Here is a 10,394-nt window from a genome sequence, read left to right on the forward strand (position 1 = left end):
AAGGGTGTCTCTCCCTCCTCGAGCTGCCTGCCGCATACCCAGAAGAGAAGAAGCCCAAGACCAAGGATGTGAAGCGCAAGGGGGCTACCGTGCTCGCGGTAGAACCAGACACCAAGCGAGGCAGAGATCAGCCCGAACCTTCCAAGGGCGGCCGGTACTGTGTGTACCACGACCTCCACACCCACAACACCAACGAATGTCAAGAGCTCTGAGCCGTGCGAGAAGGAAGGATCGGCCGTCGCCCTGACCGCAGTGACCGGGGCTACGGCCGAGGAGGAGGAAGGAACGCAGGATGCTGGGAAGACCGTGGCCCACGCCAAGGGTGGCGCGACCAACCTCGCGAGGATCGCTGGCAAGACCCGCCTCGCGAGGGAGGCTGGAGGGATCAGCCTCGTGAGGGGGACTGGAGGGATCAGCCTCGCGAGGATCGCCCACAAGGCAACGCAGGCCTCCCACCGCTGCCGCCGCAGCCAAGAAGAAACAAAGACCGCCACTAGGACGAGGGGGCTGGGGGCTTCCAGGAGCCGCGTACGATCGCCTGCATCTTGGGCGGGGCACAAGCCCCAGCCTCTCAGCGCATCTTCAAGAAGTTCACCCGCGAAGTGAACGCAGTCCTTCCCAGGCTCGAAGCCACACGCCCTCTCAGGTGGTCGGCGTGCGCCATCACGTTCAGCTCGGCAGATCAGCTCAAGTGTGCGGCTGCAGCCGGTGTCCTCCCGATGCTTTGTTCCCCAATCATCAGCAACGTGGTGGTCACCAAGACCCTCATCGATGGCGGGGCAGGGCTCAACGTCCTGTCCGTGGAAACATTCAACAACCTCCAAGTGCCCTACAGCCAGCTTCAGCCAACCAAGCCTTTCTCCGGTATCACCGACGGCTCCACGGTCCCGATTGGGCAGGTCCGCCTCCCTGTCACCTTCGGGGCATGCGACAACTACCGCACCGAGCTCATCGACTTCGACGTCGCTCACGTTCGCCTGTCGTACAATGCCATCCTTGGGTACCCAGCGCTGGCCAAGTTCATGGCCATAACTCACCACGGCTACAACGTCCTCAAGATGCCAGGAAGTGGCGGAGTCATCACGGTGCCCTGTGAAGAGAAGGACGCGGTGTGTTCCCTGGAACGAGCCTTTCAGGCCGCGTCACTGGAAGACCCGGATCGTGGAAGCAGGAGGCCTCCCAAGACCGCCCCTAAGAAGAAGAAGTCATCGTCCGGCCCGACCACTCAGGAGGCAGGCCCCTCTGGGCCCGTGCTTGCCCAGGGGGAACCTCCTTCCATCGCATAGGAAAGCGCGCCTAGCGCCCTCCTCAGGCAGGGCTCGGGGGCTCTCCCCTGGAGGGCCACCGACCTAGCTAGGGTCACGAGGGAGGCGCTTGGGCACCACATGGAGGCATGTTTCGAAGCACATTTCCCTCAAGAAGGAGCAAGGCAAGGAGATCCAGACCCTCAGGAGTTCATCAGCAAGGTCATTCAGGAGCTACAGGAGTCAAGAGTCATGAAAGGCGGCCGCCGCCTATCAGCAGTGGCTCCCCATCCAGGCGAGGATGGTGGGCTGCGCGTCTGCATCGACATACCAGGGCTCAACCGAGTCGCCTCTCTAGAGCGCCTCTGGCCCTCGCGAGTGGAGCGTTGTGGAGGCCCACCCCACAGCTACGTTCGCATGCCTTACGGCCTGCCGAGCGCTGCTGACGCGTACCAGCGCCTCATGAGGGGCATCACGGAGGCACGAGAGGCCAGGCATTCCGCTGCCCTGGCAGGGATGGAGATGGCCCGCGAGAAGCCGCCAGCGCCTTCGGAGCCTCCCGAGGCCCCTGGGCCTGGGGGCTCGTGAGGATCGGCTCCCGCAGCCCACCGAGCCTGCTACATCAACGCTCCTTCGTCCTCAACATCATCGGGTAACACCTTTCTAGTTTTACTTCCAGCTGGGAGCGCCCCCCCCCCCCCAAGGCTGCATTATTCCCAGGCCGCGTGGGTCCGTCCCTGCGGCGTGTATCCCTTTTTTTATTCCATCTTGTTAGCTTACCTTGTTGGGGGCGCCCCTCAGGCTGCATGATCCCCAAGCCGCTCGGGCCAGGCCCAGTGGCATGTATCCCATTTGCGTTTATTTCTGATTATGTGTTAGACCCACCATGCTTGATGATTTGATGCCGGTCCACGACACCTCTTCTTCTCCATGCCGACCACTTGCACGTTAAAGGGGGGGTACCTGAGCATCGCGACTCAGGGCTCTTACTGGCTCTCCAGCCCTCACCCTCTGGCCTTGTCCATGGCATCGCGACCTGGCATACCAGCGACGGCTGAGACCAGCTCGAGGGCCGGGACCCGAGGACGTAGAGTGCCGACATCTAACCAAATTTGCAGGAAGGCATCACAAGATAAGGCCCAGTGCCAGGCGCAACCCGCCTAGAGGTAGGACCCCGTGAGTCACGCGCTAGCTCACGGGTGCCTAGATACACCTCGCCAGGCCCTACCGTGCCAGCCACGTGTCAGGGCGGGGTTGTACATGCCCCGGGGGCTCCTCCCGGAGGGGGGCTCCCTCCCACATACCAGTGGAAGCACCATGCTCTGCGCTGGCTGACGACACTGCCGAGGAGCAGCTATGCCCATACACATACGGTAGCACTATGCTCCGCGCTGGTGATAAACAACTGAGGGTGGCCCCCGGGCCGCATCAACCTCAGGGAGCCTAGAGCTCAGTGTCTAGCCTCATCATAACGCCTCCCATCGGGAGTGCCGCGCGAGGGGGCTAGGCACGGGGGCTGCGCCTGGGTCACACCCAGATGCATGCCGCCCAGCCAGGTCCCCCCGGGCCTGGTTCGTCGCGCGTCTCTCCCCGAGCGGAGCCAAGGTACGAAGGCCGTTTGAGCGTCAAGGGGGACTCCTGAGCATCGCGACTCAGGGGCCTAACTGTTCACGTAGCCCCTCACTCCGTGGCCCCGTCCTGGTTTCCGGTCGGGACCAGCGCTGGGTGAGGCACCCGCGCGGCCGGGCTCTGCAGACGTAGAACGGTAGATCCACCCGCATCACACCTCCCTACTTGCTGTTCGTGCACCAAGGGGGACTCCTGAGCATCGCGACTCAAGAGCCTAACTTGTCACATAGCCCCTCACTCCTTTGGTCCCGTCCTAGTTTCCGGTCGGGGCTAATGCTGGGTGAGGTATGTGCGGGGCCGGGCTCTGCCGGCGTAGAACATAAGCAAGTAGGAAGGAAAAGCGTAAATTCAAGGAATTCAAAAGCAAATATTACAGTCCACACTGTTATCTCGATACCAAACGCAAGTTTAAACGCCTCCTCGAGGCACGATACATGTGCAGGAATTAAAAGCAGGACAGGAGCCACAGCGGAGCCACTTTTCGGCGGTGGAGCAGCGCGGAGTGGCTTCGCCTCATGGAGCAGTGGGGTCGGCAGCGCCTTGCCTCGGCTTGGTGCTGAAGGCCCGGAACTTCCCCAGCAGAACCTCCGCGCGACCCTTCACGGCCTCGGCAGCGGCAGCGGCACACTCGCTGCTTACTGGCTCCAGCAGGCCGTCGAGGTCGACGCCGGGATCGCGAAGGTAGATGTGGGTGAGCACCCGCGTCAGTGCTACAGAAGACAGGACACGCGCCTCGGCCTCCGCCGTGGGGCCAAGGCCAAGGGCGACATCTTCAAGAGCGCGAACTAGGAAGGGAAGCAGCTTGGCGGGGCCGTCCTCGGCGCCAGCCAGCGGGCTCTCCAGGCCGCTGTCGTAAAGCATCCTCAGTGAGGAGCGAGCCTTCGCCTCCATCTCCGTGAAGGCCACACGGTCCTCGGTAAGAACCAGGGCCTTGTCGTCCAGCTCGGCCTTCCTCGCCCTCAACTCCTGCTCCAGCGCGCCTAGGCAGTCGCGGCGCTTCCTGAGCTTGACCTCCCTCTCCGTGACGGCCGCCTCGCGAGCCTTCACACCTTCTTCCTGCTCTAGGCGAAGGCGGACCTCTTTCGCGAGCTGGTCCCGCAGGCCCTGCAACTCGTCCTCCAGCGCCTTGCAGCGACCGCGGACGACGACCACCTCCCCCAAGGCTGCGTCACAAGCAGCCTTCGGCTCAAGGATGGCCTCCTTCTCCTCGTCGCATGCCGTCGAGGCCTGGACCAGCGCCGCCCGAATCGAAGCGTCGGAGCAAACCCATCCTGAAGCCAGCTCCAAGCGCCCGGCCACCAAGCGGGGGTCGGCGCCAAGAAGATCCTGCCGCAGTCGGTCCATCTCAGCAATAGCATGATCCAGAACGGTAGAAGGAGTCGAAGAGACAGCAGCCGGTGGAGTAGGAGGAGAAGGCGGCAGTGCGGCCGCAGCATCCTGAGGCGGAGTCTGCCGCGCCCCGACAGCTGTGGTGGCGGCGGCAGGCGAGAGCACCTCGGGAGCCACTTGGGCTGTGGGGGCTGAGCTCGCCCCAGCCGGCTCAGCCAGGCCTCGCAAGGACGACCGGGCAGGAGAAGCATGTGCATCACGGTCACCCTCCTTTGCGGGCAGAGGCGCTGCCACGGATGGAACCTCAGGAGCCCCCTTCGGCTTCTTTGCTGTGGGCGCCAGCCTATCCAAGAGATGCGGACATCAAGCCTCAGCAGCAGAACAAGAGATAAAGACAGGAATCGAATGCTTACCGGTCGTCGCCAGCGAGCTCAAGCGGCCTCCGGCCAAATTTGAAGCCTGAAAGCCAGCTGGAAGGGTCAACCTCGGGAAGCTTGCAAGCGGAAGGTGCGGTCCGCCCCTGGGCCGGGGCAGGCCCGCGGGAGATAAGCCCGGTCCTGTCCTTCTTCGGGATCGGGGCAAGCTCCCGCCGTCCTGCTCGTCGTCATCCTCGTCGTCATCCTCGTCGTCATCGCTCGGAGAGAGGCGGAGAATGCGGGACCTGCGCCGAGGGAGGGAAGCTCTCGACTCTCCGTCAGTCGCCTCGGAGTCAGGCCCTCTTTCCTGCTCCCCTCCTTCCTCCTCTTCGCTGGAGTCGTCGGAGGGCACGTCCACCGGTTCCTCGGGAGTTTCCATGGGCAGTAGCCCATCCCCGTTGAAGGTGGACATGGACTCCACTACCTGCTCCCAGTCGTCGCGGAGGAACAAGGGCGTAGGAGCACCCTCCAACCTCGCCACATCGCCCCCGACCAGAGATTGGAGGACTGCAGCCACATCACCGTCGGCTAAGGCCGCGGGGCTCGGACGGGGCCTCCACATCGGAAGTGGGTACTGCCGAAGCGAAGCCAGCTGGTGCTCCAGGAATTCCCTCAGCAGCAATGCGCCGGTCAGCTTCGCCGCCGCCATATTGGCCGGCCTCAGATCCGCGTCCATCTTCTCCAACATCAGCTTCGCGCGGGGGTCCGTGAGCTCCGCTCGACCCCAATTGCTGGAGCTTGTGGGCTGCTTCGTTGGCAAGATCAGCCGAGGGTGGATGCGCCCAGCATCCACCAAGACCCACTTGCTCCTGAAGCCCTCAATCCTTTTCCCGGGGTTCGAAATGGCAATGGCGCCACCGTACGTGACGAAGCTCGCGCACGCGGAAGCAGTACCGCGAGAGGTCCGGAGGTAGAAGTAGTGGCGCAGCAAGGCCACTGAGGGCTGCACCCCTACGTGAGCCTCGCAGTAATAGGCGAAGATTGCCAAGAGAAGGACGGAGTTGGGGTGGAGATGCAAGGCTTGCAGCTTATAGTGGCGGAGGACAGAGAAGAAGAACTTGGAGAAGGGAGGCACCAGGCACTTACGAAGAGCGGATAGAAGGTGCTCCCTTGACCCTCAGGGGTGGCGGAGCCGGCTTTAAACATCTTCGCCGCGTTGACGCCCCGCGCCGTCGGCATCCGGCGCAACCGGGCAAGGCTCGCCTCCGACATGTTCGGCGGGTCCAGGGCGGACGAGTACCAAGCTACGGCCGGGGGCTGGCGAGGCGCCATGGATTCCTAGGTCACACGGTCGGAGCGGATCTGGAAATTTTGGAGGAAGGAAGGAGAGGCGCAAGAATGGGGATCTGAGCAGCAACCGGGGAAAGCAAGGAGCAAAGCCTAGGTGGGTGCCGCTCCTTAATCAACTCGCGCGGTTGCTAAGGCGCCCACGTCCAATCAACCGCCATGCAGCGCCCAAGGCTGCAGACTGTAGGGGCCCACGGTGCTTCGCTCTTGCCCTTCCGCTTCCCTGCACGGCCAAGTCCGAGCGCGCCTTGGGCCCGGGGGCTACTGTCGGCGTTCTGGGAACGGGGCTCCCCAGACTTGCCTGCCTGCGGCCTGCGGCGTGGCTCAAAAGGGGGCCCAGCGCGACCCATCTTCACCAACACAAACCCAAGACCCTCGCGAGGGGCCAAGCCTCGCGGGGCGGAAGATGCGGAGCTTCCTCAGGCACGGCCTCGTCAGGCTGGCTCACGACGAGGCAGAGAGATCAAGGCGGGGTACCTCACGAGGTGTCCGTGACGCAAGCCATGACGACCGAGGGCGCCAGGCGGGTGCCAGCCCGCGCAGTGTCCTCCTTTCCTCTTTGGTGCAAAGGGGGCAAGCGCAGTCGCGGAGTACCGAGGCATCAGGCAAAGGTTGCCATTTCGGTGCAACGAGACCAAGACCAGGAGGACTACAAGATGGAGGTCATCGTGGAGCCCAAGACGGCGTCATCACCAGAGCTTTGCGCAGGCGAAGACTACTTTTGTTAGGATAGCTAGTACTAGTTGTCCCCCTTCAAATTAGCCCGCCATTGTTGACTCCCTTCCCGCTCGATATTTGGGAATAGGACCAGGGCCCCTATAAATAGGACCGGCCACCCGCTAGACAGGGGAGAGAGGACCGAGGGCAAAAAGAAAGAAAGAAAGAGAGAGAGAGAGAGAGAGAGAGAGAGAGAGAGAGAGAGAGAAGGGCGACTGAGCTCCTCCCAGCAGTTCATCGCCCCAGCCAAGAACAGCCCCTCACGAGGCTGTTCTTCCTTGTATTGTTCATCATCATCAGCCCAAGAGGCAATCCACCACACCACACTGGAGTAGGGTATCACACCCAACGGTGGCTCGAACCAGTATAAACCCTGTGTCTCTTGTGTTGTTCTTTCCTTAGTTTAGATCCTAGCAAGGCGGAGGGGTGCAGGTAGGTAGGAGACGAAAGCTCCGCGCGTACCCCAGTGTTCGAACCTCAAGGGTCTGCCGGAACCCGAAATCCGACATCCGGACAGCCGGATTATATCCTTTGGTCGGACTCTTGGACTATGAAGATACAAGATTGAAGACTTCGCCCCGTGTCCGAATGGGACTCTACATGGCGTGGAAGGCAAGCTAGGCAATATGGATATGTATATCTCCTCCTTTGTAACCGACCTTGTGTCACCCTAGCCCCATTCGGTGTCTATATAAACCGGAGGGTTTTAGTTCGTAGGACAACATACAAACATACCATAGGCTAGCTTCTAGGGTTTAGCCTCTCCGATCTCATGGTAGATCAACTCTTGTACTACTCATATTATCAAGAATAATCAAGTAGGACGTAGGGTTTTACCTCCATTAAGAGGGCCCGAACCGGGGTAAAACATCGTGTCCCCTGCCTCCTGTTACCATCCGCCTTAGACACATAGTTCGGGACCCCCTACCCGAGATCCGCCGTTTTTGACATCGACAGTGATCTCGTGTGGCTACACCTTCGCAAGGACCTCTTTCCACAAGAACGCAAGTCCAAGATTCGACCACGAGAAGATGGACCCTTCAAGGTGCTTACACGCTACAACGACAATGCCTACAAGATCGACATTCCACGCGACAAGTACTCCGTGAGCGACATCTTAAACGTCAAAGATCTCTCTCCCTACCATGGTGATGAAGATTTTGATCTGAGGACGGATCTTCTCCAAGGGAGGGGATATGATGTGGAGCATCCCATGGTCATCCCCATGGACCTACCATCGCCTCACCAAGTGCCTAGCGGACCCATGACACGAGCACGTGCAAGATCTCTCGAAACCGAGGTGACATCACTCCTCTCCTTCGATGCACATGAGACATGGCTACTACCTCATACTGACACATTGTGCATACTCAGGTACCATGCAGAAGCTAAGGACAAAGGAGAAGAAGAAGAGGAAGATGGATGTGAAGATGGAGAAGAAGAAGTGATGAAGAAGAAGCTACAGCCTCCGGACGACCGGCCAGGACCGGGCGTCCGAAGACCTCCAGGATCCAGATGTCCAACCCAGACCGGGCGTTCGACACTTCCACACCCAAGCCAAAACTACAGACTTCCGACGCTCCACGGACGACCGACGCTCCTCGGACGACCGACCCCAACCGGACGTCCGACCGAAGACCACCCGAGTCGAATCTACGGACGTCTGACGGGCACCAGACATCCGGACCCTCGCGAGCCTCCGGACGACTGGTGACTCCCAGACGTCCGATGCCTGTGGGCTGTTTCATGTTGGGCCGCAGCCCATGTACCCCTTCGCCCCCTCTTTTTCACTAAGACTATATATAGACCTCCTATTCTTTCTAGCTAGGGTTAGCATTGGTTTAGCTCATTTGAGAGATAGAGCATTGCTCATCCACATCGGATCTACTCCTCAACAGAGACCGCGGCCTCTTCGGAGAAGATCCCTTTGGATTCAAGACCTCCTCGCGGAGAAGAACATCAAGACCTCCTCACGGAGAAGACCGGCTACCCTTGTATCGTCCCTAGTTGATCGTGTACTGTGTGAACTCTTATGTATTCGAGGATCTAGCACATGTGTGACTTTCTTGTGTTGGTTTAGTGATTCTCTTGTGTTTTCCCTCTTTTCCCCTCATGTTCTTCGTGTTCATCGCGGGTTCCGCTCCTCTCGTGAAAGATCGGCCGATTAGGGTTCTATCCTACATCAGCCCTCTTCTTCCTTCCACCATAAGGGCGAGAGTTGCTCTTCTCCTCCTCATCACATCATCGTCTTTGGCGGCGGAGGAGCGGGTCTTGTCTTTGGACGTCGCGTCCGAAGCGCCCTTGAGGCGGGGGTCACTCCGGACCCCCTTGGCCTTCTTCTCCGGCGCCTTATAGGGCGTCGGCACCAGCATCGGGAAGACTGGTTCTTCAGGCAGTGGAGCCGGACACTGGATCCACTTCGCCCTCTCCATCCATTGCTGAAGAAGGGATGATAATAAAAGCTCAGATATCATCGCTGAAACAAGAAAGTAGAGGATGCGTCAAAAACATAGCTCGTTGGCGAGGTGGTTAATGTCGTGCCCGCGGTCCGAGTCTATGGCTGGCGGTGTCTCGTTGCCCTTAAAGAGCAACTTCCAGGCATCTTCGTGAGTGGTTTCGAAGAGCCTCTTTAGGGTATGGTGCTTCTTTGGATTGAGCTCCCATAAAGGGCGGCTTCAGCTTTGGCACGGGAGAATCCGATGAACTAGCATCACCTGGATTACGTACAAGCTTGATATCTTTGTCCACCATGCTTTGAACGCGCGTCTCCAGCGCTATCAGCTCGTCTGACGAAGACCAATTCGGGCTCTTCTCAACCCAGGAGGTGAGTCGCATGGGAGCGCCGGAGTTGAATTCGGCAGCTGTGGCCCAGGTGGCGCCGCGGGGTTCTCTGATGTAGAACCACTATTTCTGCCATTCCTTGACAGTCTCCACAAAAGTGCCTTTTGGCCAGGAGACATTGGTCAGCTTGCTCACCATGGCGCCTCCGCACTCCGCATGCTGGCCATCCACCGCCTTCGGCTTCACGTTGAAAACCTTGAGCCACAACCCGAAGTGGGGTTGGATGCGGAGGAAGGCCTCACACACGACGATGAACGCCGAGATGTTGAGGAAAGAGTTCGGGGACAGATCATGGATGTCTAGCCCGTAATAAAACATAAGCCCACGAACGAAAGGGTGGAGTGGAAACCCTAGCCCGCGGAGCAAATGAGGAATGAATACCACCCTCTCGTTAGGCTTCGGTGTGGGGACGACCCACCCCTGGGCTGGAAGATGGTGGGCGATTTCCTTCGCCAGATACCCGGTCGCCCGAAGCTCGGTAATGTCCTTCTCCTTGATGGTGGAGGCCATCGACTTGCCTTGACCTCTGGATCCGGACATGGTTGAGTGCTTGCTCGAGTGGGAAAGAGGAGAACTTGGGCGCTAAAGGACAAGAGTGGAAGGGCAGAGGAAGAGAGAAGGCGTGGGAGAAGAAGGGGAATCCCTATCCCCTTATAAAGGCAGTGAATATCGAACGCCTCCCCACACGCCCTAAAACTCGCCTATTCCCAACGGCTGTGTAAATGGCACGGTTGGGTTACCCACGCCCGTATTGACGAGAATCCCGCGATAAGGGGGCACGATCTCTGCTTTGACAATATGTGCCAATGGAAACCGCATCTCGAAACGCGAAACAGCAGACAAAAACGGTTCAATATAATGGTCGGACAAATGCAATGTCATCTTGTGAAAAGTTGTCAGCAGATAGGGACTCGTGAAATATTATATTCCC

Source organism: Triticum urartu, chromosome 2 (assembly GCF_003073215.2).
Source record: "Triticum urartu cultivar G1812 chromosome 2, Tu2.1, whole genome shotgun sequence".
Taxonomy (NCBI): Eukaryota; Viridiplantae; Streptophyta; class Magnoliopsida; order Poales; family Poaceae; genus Triticum; species Triticum urartu.